The sequence below is a fragment of the Dasypus novemcinctus genome, chromosome 8, assembly GCF_030445035.2.
Source record: "Dasypus novemcinctus isolate mDasNov1 chromosome 8, mDasNov1.1.hap2, whole genome shotgun sequence".
Lineage (NCBI taxonomy): Eukaryota > Metazoa > Chordata > Mammalia > Cingulata > Dasypodidae > Dasypus > Dasypus novemcinctus.
In genome coordinates this window covers 79,499,085-79,510,169 of record NC_080680.1, presented here as the reverse complement: position 1 = coordinate 79,510,169, position 11,085 = coordinate 79,499,085, and positions in this window count along the sequence as shown.

Here is an 11,085-nt window from a genome sequence, read left to right as displayed (position 1 = left end):
GGCAAAACTGAAGGGAGAAATAGACACCTCTACAATAATTGTTGGAGACTTCAACACCCACTCACATCATTAGGTAGAACAACCAGATAGAACCTCAACAAGGAAACAGAGCTTGAAGAAGATGATAAATGAGTTAGACCTAACAGACATATACAGAACACTGTACTCAAACTCAGCGGGTTATACATTCTTCTCAAGTGCCCATGGAGGGAAGTGGATGTGGCTCAAGTGATTGAGCTCCTGCCTACCACATGTGAGGTCCTAGATTCGGTTTCTTGTACTTCCTGAATAGGATGAGCAAGACAGCAAGCTGACTTGATGGGCTGGTGTGGCGAGATGATGTAACAAGATGGTGCAACAAGAGGCACGAAGAGGAAAACATAATGAGAAACATAACAAATCAGGGTGTGAGGTGGTTCAAGCAATTAGGTACCTCCCTCCCACATGGGAGGTCCTGAGTTTGGTTCCTGGTACCTTCTAAAAGGAAGACTAGCACATAATGAACAGACACAGCAAGTGCAAACAACAATGGGGTAGGGAAAAATAAATAAATCTTAAAAAAAAAAAGTTCACATGGACCTTTCTGCTAGGATCTTTAACCTAATAACTTAACTCATGTATTCCACCAAAACTTTAATGAAGAATTAGTGCTGGGAAGCAGATGTAGCTCAAGTGATTGAGCTCCTGCTTACCAAATGGGAGGTACTTGGTTCGGTTCCAGTGCCTCCCAGAAAAGACATCGATCTGGCACAATGGGCAGGCACAAGCTGACACAACAGAGACACAAGAAGGAAAACATAATTAGACACAATAAAGCAGGGAGCGAAGGTTCCTGGTGCCTCCTAAAGAGAATGAGCAAGACAGCTAGCTGGTGTGACAGGCAGGCACAGCAACCTGACACAACAAGAGACACAAGAAGAAAAACACAATGAGAGACACAACAAAGCAGGGAACAGAGGTGGGTCAAGCAATTAGGTGTCTCCCTCCCCACATCAGAGGTCCCAGGTTTGGTTCCCAGTGCCTCCTGAAGAAACAAGGAAGATGAACAGACATAGCAAGTGCAAACAATGAGGGGGTAGGGAGAAATAAATAATCTTTTAAAAAAAATTAGTGCCAATCTTACAAAAATTCCATCAGATAATAGAAAGTACTTCCAGGTCATCATAAGAGGATCTTTTTTTTTAAACTTTATTATTTTGTACATTTGATAATTGTAAATATAAACAATAATTTAAAATAGAAAATACAGTTGAATAAACACACAAAAACATTTCTCAATTAAATATACTGGATACATATAAAAATTTTTAAAAAAGATTTATGTATTTATTTATTTATTTATCTCCCCTTCATCCCTGCCCCAGTTGTCTGTTCTCTGTGTCTATTTGCTGCCTGTTCTTCTTTGTCCCCTTCTGTTGTTGTCAGTGGCATGGGAATCTGTGTTTCTTTTTGTTGCATCATCTTGTTGTGTCAGCTCTCTGTGTGTGTGGCGCCACTCCTGGGCAGGCTGCACTTTCTTTCGCGCTGGCTGGCTCTCCTTACAGGGCACAATCCTTGCGCGTGGGGCTCCCCTACACGTGGACACCCCTGCGTGGCAGGACACTCCTTGTGCACATCAGCACAGTGCATGGGCCAGCTCCACATGGGTCAAGGAGGCCCAGGGTTTGAACCACAGACCTCCCGTGTGGTAGACGGATGCCCTAACCACTGGACCAAGTCCGCTTCCCCATATAAAAATTTTTTAATCATACAATATGTTACACAGTATATTTGGATCATAGTAATACAATCATATGGTATTTGTCCTTTTATGTTTCGCTTGCTTTGTTCAACATAATGTCCTTCCAGGTTCATCCATGTTGTTATATGCTTGACGACTTCATTTCTTCTTACAGCTGCATAATATTCTTTCATGTGACTACACGACAGTTTGTTTATCCATTCATTGGTTGATGGACACCTGGGTTGTTTCCAGCTTTTGGCAATTGTGAATAATGCCACTATGAAAAGAGGTGTGTGGGATGTCTATTCGTGTCACTGCTGTCAGTTCTTCTGGGTATATACCCAGTAGTGGTGCTGTAGGGTCGCATGGCAAGTCTATATTCTACTTGTTTAGGGACTGCCAAATAGTCCTCCACAGTGGCTGTCCCGTTCTGCATTCCTACCAACAGTGAATAAGCATTCCTGTCTCTCCACATCCTCTCCAACATTTGTAGTTCTCTGTCTTGTTAATAGTTGCCATTCTGATAGGTGTGAAATGATATCTCATTGTAGTTTTGATTTGCATTTCCCTAATCTTTAGTGATGCTGTATATTTTTTCATGTATTTTCTTGCCATTTGTATTTCTTCTTTGCACAAATGTCTATTCAAGTCTTTTGCCCGTTTTTAAATTGGGTTGTCTGTCTTTTTATTGTTGAGTTGTATGATCTCTTTTTATTTCCTGGATATTAAACCCTTATCACATATGATTTCCAAATATTTTCTCCCATTTGGTCATCCCTTTTCACCCTTTTGACAAATTCCTGTGAGGTGCAAAAGAGTTTAATTTTGAGAGGGTCCCATTTATCTTATTTTCTTTTGTTGCATGTCATGGTGTAAGATCTAAGAAACCACCACCTACATCAAGGTCTTGAATATTTTCCCTACATTTTCTTCTAGTAGTTTTGTCGTTCTGGCTTTTATATTTAGGTCTTTGATCCATTTTGAGTTGATTTTTGTGTAGGGAGTGATTTAGGGGTCCTCTTTCATTCTTTTGGTTATAGATATCCAGTTCTCCCACTACCATTTGTTGAAGAGAATGTTTTGTGTCATTAATATGGACTTGGTAGATTTATCAAAAACCAGTTGACCATAAAAGTGAAGGTTTATTTCTGGATTCTCAATGCTTTTCCACTTACAGATGTGTCTGTCTTTATGCCAGTACCATACTGTTTTAACCACTGTAGCTTTATAATATATTTCAAGGTCAGGCAGTGAAATTCCTCTCACATCGCTCTTCTTTTTTAGAGAGCTTCTGGCTATTTGGATGCACTTTCCTTTCCAAATGAATTTGGTAATCGCCTTTTCTAATTCTGTAAAGTAGGTTGTTTGAATTTTGATTGGTATTACATTGAATCTATAAATCCATTTGGGTAGGATCGACATCTTCATGATATTTAGTCTTCCAATTCATGATTGAACACAGAATGTCTTTCCATTTGTTTAGGTCTTCATTGATTTCTTTTACCATTGTTTTGTATTTTCTGCATATACATCCTATACTTCTTTGGTTAAATTAATTCCTAGGGATTTGAGTTTTCTTGTTGCTATTGTGAATGGAATTTCCCCCCTGATTTCCTCCTCAGATTGTTCAGTACTAGTGTACAAAGACATTACTGATATTTGCATGTTGATCTTGTATCCATCCTGCTACTTTGCTGAACTCATTTATTAGCTCAAGTAGTTTTGTCATGGATACCTCAGAATTTTTTTTTCTTGTCTAATTGTCCTAGCTAGAACTTCTAGTACAATGTTGAATAACAATGGTGACAGTGGGCATCCTTGTCTTGTTCCCGATCTTATAGAGAAAGCTTTCAACTTTTCCCCGTTAAGTATGATGTCGGCTGTGGGTTTTCATATATGCCTCTTATGATATTGGGGAATTTTCCTTAAATTCCTATCTTTTTAAGTGTTTTTGTAATAAAATGGATGCTGGATTTTGTCAAATGCCTTTTCTGTGTCAATTGAGATGATTATGTGGATTTTTTTCCTTCTGTTTGCTAATGTGTTGTATTCGGTTGATTGATTTTCTTATGTTGAACCAGCCTTGCATACCAGGAATAAATCTCACTTGGTCATGATGTATAAGTCTTTTGATATGCTGTTAGATTCTATTTATATAAGTTTTTTTTTTCGAATTTGAATGTCTTTTATTTTTTTTAATTCATATTTTAAAAATATTACATTCAAAAAATATGAGGTCCCCATTCACCCCCACCGCCCCCACCCCACCACTCCCCCCACAGCAACACTCTCCCCCATCATCATGACACATCCATTGCATTTGGTGAGTACATCTCTGGGCATCGCTGCACCTCATGGTCAATGGTCCACATCATAGCCCATACTCTCCCACGTTCCATCCATGGGCCATGGGAGGATCTACAATGTCCGGTAATTGTCCCTGCAGCACCACCCAGGACAACTCCAAGTCCCGAAAATGCCTCCACATCTCATCTCTTCCTCCCATTCCCCGCACCCAGCAGCCACCATGGCCACTTTTTCCACACCAATGCCACATTTTCTCGATTACTAACCACAATAGTTCATGAATAGAATATCAGTAAATCCACTCTAATCCTTACTGTTTTCCTCCTTCCTGTGGACCTTGGATTGGTTGTGTTCATTCCACATCTATGTCAAGAGGGGGCTTAGATTCCACATGGATACTGGATGCAATCCTCCTGCTTTCAGTTGTAGGCACTCTAGGCTCCATGGTGTGGTGGTTGACCTTCTTCAATTCCATGTTAGCTGAGTGGGGTAAGTCCAATAAATCAGAGTGTAGGAGCTGAAGTATGTTGAGGCTCAGGGCCTGGCTATCATATTGTCAGTCCAGAGATTCAGATCCCCTAGATATATTTTAAACACCAGCACCAACTACAATTCCAGTAAAGTAGCAGGAAAGGCTTGTGAAAAGAGATCCCATCTGAGTCCAGCTCCATCACGCAGAAACACCAACTCCAAAGAAGGGCCAACTGACATGGCAGTGAACTCCATCTGCCATGACCATAAAACCTGTGGGTCTCTTTAGCCCTCAGAAGAACCAATGCCTGTATTTTTTTGAGAATTTTTACATCTATGTTTATTAGAGAGATTGGTCTCTAATTTTCTTTTCTTGTAGTATCTTTATCTGGCTTTGGTATTAGAATGATATTGGCTTCATAAAATGTGTTGGGTAATTTTCCCGCCTCTTCAATTGTTTTGGGAAAGTTTGAACAGGATTGGTGTTAATTCTTTTCAAAATGCTTGGTAGAATTCACCTGTGAAGCCTTCTGGTCCTGGACTTTTCTTTTTTGGGAGATTTTTGGTGATGGATTCAATCTCTTTAAATGTGATTAGTTTGTTAAGTTCTTGTATTTCTTGTGCTGTCAGTGTAGGTTGTTTGTGCATTTCCAAGAATTCGTCCATTTCATCTAGGTTGTCTAGTTTGTTGGCATACAGTTTCTCATAATATCCTCTTATTATTCTTTTTATTTCTATGGGGTCCATTGTAACATCCCCCCTTTGATTCTGATGGTACTTGTGGAAAAGGAATTGTGGTTCCTGACTGTAAATTTTAAATTATTATAACTAGGTTCAAACACCTCTTTGTTAATCAAAATAGGAACCATTAAAATCAACACATTTTTGCCAACAAGAAATAAGTTTGTGTATTCCTGTAGTGTAAAAATCTGTGCTTCAGCATTCAACAAACTCTTGGAAAGCATTTTCTGCATCCTGCTGGTTGTGGAAGTGTTTTCCCTGCAAAAAGTTGTTGAGATGCTTGAAGAAGTGGTAGTCGGTTGGCGAGAGGTCAGGTGAATATGGCGGATGAGGCCAAACTTTGTAGCCCAATTCATTTGACTTTTGAAGTGTTGGTTGTAAGATGTGCAGTCACGTGTTGTAGTGGAAAAGAATTGGGTACTTTCTGTTGACCAATGCCGGCTGCAAGCATTTCAGTCTTTGGTGCATCTCATCGATTTGCTGAGCATACTTCTCAGATGTAATAGTTTCATGGGGATTCAGAAAGCTGTAGTGGATCATACTGGCAACAGACCACCAAACAGTGACCATGACCTTTTTTTGGTGCAAGTTTGGCTTTGGGAAGTGCTTTGGAGCGTCTTCTCAGTCTAACCACTGAGCTGGTTGTCACCAGTTGTTGTATAAAATTCACTTTTCATCGCACGTCACAATTCGATCGAGAAATGCTTCATTGTTGTTGCCTATAAGAAGAGAAGATGGCACTTCAAAATGATGTTTTTTAAAATTTCAGTCAACTCATGAGGCATCTACTTATCAAGCTTTTTACCTTTTCAATTTGCTTCAAATGCCAAAAGACCATAAAATGGTTGACGTTGAGTTCTTCGGCAACTTCTCATGTAGTTTAAGAGGATCAGTTTCAGTGATTGCTCTCAGTTGGTTGTTGTCAGCTTCCAATGGCTGGCCACTCTGCTCATCTTCAAGGCTCTCGTCTCCTTTGTAAAACTTCTTGAACCACCACTGCACTGTATGTTCTTTAGCAGTTCGGGCCAAATGCATTGTTGATGTTGCATGTTGCCTCTGCTGCTTTATAACACATTTTGAACTCAAATAAGAAAATTGCTAGAATTTGCTTTTTGCCTGACATCATTTGCATAGTCTATAATTAATATAAACAGCAAGTAATAAGTCATTAGCAAAAAAACATAAAGGAAGAAATGCACATTAAAAAGATGTATAACATAATCACATTCACTTAAGAATGTATGCCAATATCAAACAGCAAATTTCAGCAGTGCAAAACTACAATTATCTTTATACCAACCTAATATCTGGGCCTGGTGTTTTCTTTGTGATGAGTTTTCTAGATACGATTATTTTTCTTTTAGTAGATATATAACTACTCAGATTTTATATATCTTTTTATGTCTGTTTAGATATATTGTGCTTTTCTAGGAATCATTACCAATCTTTTACCTTTTCAAAATAATTGGCATGAGGTTTTCCTAATATCCTTTTATTACCTATTTAATGACTGTATTTGTAATGTCCCCTTTTAAATTTCCATTAGTTATTTGTGTCTCATCTTTTTTCCTTAGAAGTCTCACCAGGAGTTTATTAATTTTATTACTTAAAAATAATGTTTTGGGCGGCGGACTTGGCCCAGTGGTTAGGGTGTCCGTCTACCACATGGGAGGTCCGCGGTTCAAACCCCGGGCCTCCTTGACCCGTGTGGAGCTGGCCCATGCACAGTGCTGATGTGCGCAAGGAGTGCTGTGCCATGCGGGGGTGTACCCCGCATAGGGGAGCCCCATGCACAAGGAGTGCACCCATTAAGGAGAGCTGCCCAGCACAAAAGAAAGTGCGGCCTGCCCAGGAATGGTGCCACACACACGGAGAGCTGACACAACAAGATGACACAACAGAAAGAAACACAGATGTGTGGCTGACAACAACAGAAGTGGACAAAGAAAATGCAGCAAATAGACACAGAAAACAGACAACTGGGATGGGGGGAGAAGGGGAGAGAAATAAATAAATAAATAAATCTTAAAAAAATAATGTTTTGGCTCTGTGCATACTTTATATTGTATATTTGTCTTCTACTTTATTAATTTCATCCTTAGTTTCCTTCATTATACTGTCTTTGGATTTAATTTTTCTGTTCTTTTTTTTTTTTCAGTGAGGTACTGGGGATTGAACGCAAGACTGTGAACATGGGAAGCAGGCACTCAACCACTGAGCTACATCTGCTCCCCTCTATTCTTTTTTTTTTTCTTTTATAAGATTTATTTTTATTTATTTCTCTCCTCTTCCACAGCCTCCTTCCCCCCCAGTTGTCTGCTCTCTGTGTCCATTCCTTGTGTGTTCTTCTGTGTCCACTTATGTTCTTGTCAGCGGCACTGGGAATCTCTCTCTTTTTGTTGCATCATCTTGCTGCGTCAGCTTTCTGTGTGTGCAGCACCACTCCTGGGCAGGCTGCACTTTTTCCACACTGGGCGTCTCTCCTTATGGGGTGCACTCCATGAACGTGGGGCTCCCCTACGGGGGCGATACTCCTGTGTGGCACGGCACTCCTTGTGCGCATCAGCACTGCGCATGGGCCAGTTCATCTCATGGGTCAGGAGGCCCTGGGTTTGAACCCTGTACCTCCCATGTGGTAGGTGGATGATCTATCCATTGAGCCAAATTCGCTTCCCTCTATTACATAAATGTTACAGAACTTTTGACTTCTTGATTTAGTTACTTAGATCACAGATTTTCTGCCTTTCTTCCTTACTAATACATTTTTTCCTAAGGTCAGCTTTAGCTGGATTCCACAAATTTTGATATGTTGTGTATATTTTTTACGCTTTATGGAGGTGTATTTGATCTGTTGTAAACCGTACATATTGAAAGTGTACAATTTGATAAATTTTGACTCATGTATGTACCTGTGAAACCATCACTACAATCATAATGATGAACATATTTATCTCTCCCCAAAGTTTCCTCATGTTCCATTGTTATCTATCACTCTTTGTCCCATCCTGCCATCCCTAGGCAACCACTGATCTGCTTCCTATCACTAGAAAATAGTCTGCATTTTCTAGAATTTTACATAAATTCTTATACAAAATGCCTGGCTTCCTTGACTCAGCATAATTATTTTGAGATTCATACATGCTTTCATATGTTAAAATAGTTCATTTATTTTAATTGCACAATAATTTCCCATTGTATGGATATGCCACAATTTGTTTATCCATTTACCTGTTGATGGACATTTGGATTGATTCTAATTTTTGGCACATACAACTAAAGCTGCTATTAACATTTGCATACAAGTCTTTGTATAGACATCACTGTCATTTCTTTTGGGAAAATATCTAGATTTAGAATATTTAAGACATGTGGTATATGTTTAACATTTTAAGAAACTGTCAAAATGATTGTAGTTGAAAATTCCATTTGTTCCACATCCTTATCAACACTTGATATTGTCAGTCCTTTTAATTTTGCCCATTCTAGTGTGTGTAGTGGTGTCTCATGTATGTGTGTGTTTAATTTTTAATACATTTAATTTTAGAATAGGTTTAGATTTACAGAAAAATTATGAAGATAGTACAGAGAGTTCCTGTATATTCCTCTCTCAGTTTCTCCTATTAAGATCTTATATTACTGAGGTACATAAGTCACAACTAAGATACAAATATCGGTATATTACTATTGTTTAAGCTCCACATTTTATTTGGCTTTCACTAATTTTTACCCAGTGTCCTTTTTCTGTTCAAGGATATCATTCAGGGTACCACTTTTTTTTTTTTTTAAGATATATTTTTTATTTATTTCTCTCCCTCCCCCGGTTGTCTGCTCTCTGTGTTCATTTGCTGTGTGTTCTTCTGTGACCGCTTCTATCCTTATCAGCGGCACCGGGAATCTGTGTTTCTTTTTGGTGCATCATCTTGTTGTGTCAGCTCTCTGTGTGTGCAGCGCCATTCTTGGGCAGGCTGCACTTTCTTTCACACTGGGCAGCTCTCCTTATGGGCGCACTCCTTGTGTGTGGGGCTCCCCTACACAGGGGACGCCCCTGCGTGGCAGGGCACTCCTTGCGTGCATCAGCACTGCGCCTGGGCCAGCTCCACACAGGTCAAGGAGGTCCGGGGTTTGAACCTCGGACCTCCCATGTGGTAGGCGGGCACCTTATCCACTGGGCCAAGTCTGCTTCCCTCAGGGTACCACTTATATTTTAGTTATTGTTTCTTCTTACCTTCCTCTAGTACATGACAGTTTCTCAGACTTTCCCTGTATTTTATGACCTTGACAGTTTTGAGGAGTAATGGTGGGGTATTTTGTAGAATGTCCCTCAATTTGGATTTGTTTTATTTCTTTTCTCATGGTTTGCTTAAGGTTATGAATTTTGGGAAAGAAGACTGCAAGAGTGAAGTGCCATTATCACATCACATCACATCACATCACATCAAGGATACATGCTATCAACATGCCTTGTCATTGATGCTGTAACCTTGATCACCTGCCCAAGGTAGTGTTTCCCAGGTTTCTCCAGTTTAAAGTTATTCCTCCCTTTATACTTCTATACTCTATTCTTTAGAAAGAAGTCACTAAGCACAGCCCACACACAAGAGGGGGAAAGTTTAACTCTACCACCTGGAGAATTCTAAATTATTTAGAATTCTTCTGTAAGGGAGCTTTGTTTCTTCCCCAACATTTGTTTATTTATTCAATAACTTATTTATTTTATTGTGGACTCTTGAATATTTATTTTATACTTTGAGTTATAATCCAACAGTCCATTATTTATTTTGCTGCTTAAATTGTTCCAACTTTGTTCATTGGGAGTTATTTCAGTTTGACTCCTGTGTGCCTCTGAAATGTCCTTTGTTTTTTTGAGCACTTCCTTACTTTCCGGTTCTACAAGATGGTCCTCTTTCATTTTGCCCAACATCCAAAGCAGCCATTTCTCTAAGGATCCCTGGTTCCTTTATTGAAGAATGGTATTCGAAACTAAAATCTGTGCCCTGGGTTTGCTTATTGTTATGGGGATATCACTGCTTCTATATCTAGGGATGTCGCCCTCTCAGCAGAGAGCTAGGAAGTATATATATGTGTACTAACCCATGTATAGACACAATATCTATAATTATTTCTGTATTTATCCATCTGTATTTATCTTTGAGTGAAAATTGAGTTTACACTAATCTGTAACTCTAATCCACTATCACATGGCTCATTCTAGTCTTTCTCACTTGGTTATCTGTAACATCCCATCCCAATATTGAGAACTTAGTTCCTACCATCCATAATCTATTTACTTACTAATTCATTCCAAGTATGTATTTATAGCTGTTTCAGAATTGTTAACTAATATCCCTGTGAGAGACAACTTTACCAACTAGAATACAATGTTTATATAGTTATCTTTGTCTTTAGTCCTACAATTTCTAGTCAAAACATTTTCTAATGTTATTTTTTATTCAGTTCCTGCCCCTCACAATGATGTTATATTATACATTTATAATATGCTTAGGTTCTTTTGTCACAGTTTGTATTCCATTCTGTGATTCCCTGAACTCCTGGTTGATTTTTAAAAAAATGTGCATATGTTAAAGTTCACATTCTTTGTACTATAAAGTTCCATGGATTTTTAAAAATGAATAGTGTCAAGTAGCCACCCCTACAGTATCATACTGTAGTAGTTCTACACCCTAAAAATTCTCTATGATTCCTGAAGTAAAATATTTCTCTTCTTTCCCAAATGCCTGGCAACCACTGATCTGTTAATCAATGTAGTTCAACATATTAAGAAACGGAATCATTTCATGCCTATAGAATGGTCTTTATTATAAAACAGAAAATTCTAAGTGTTA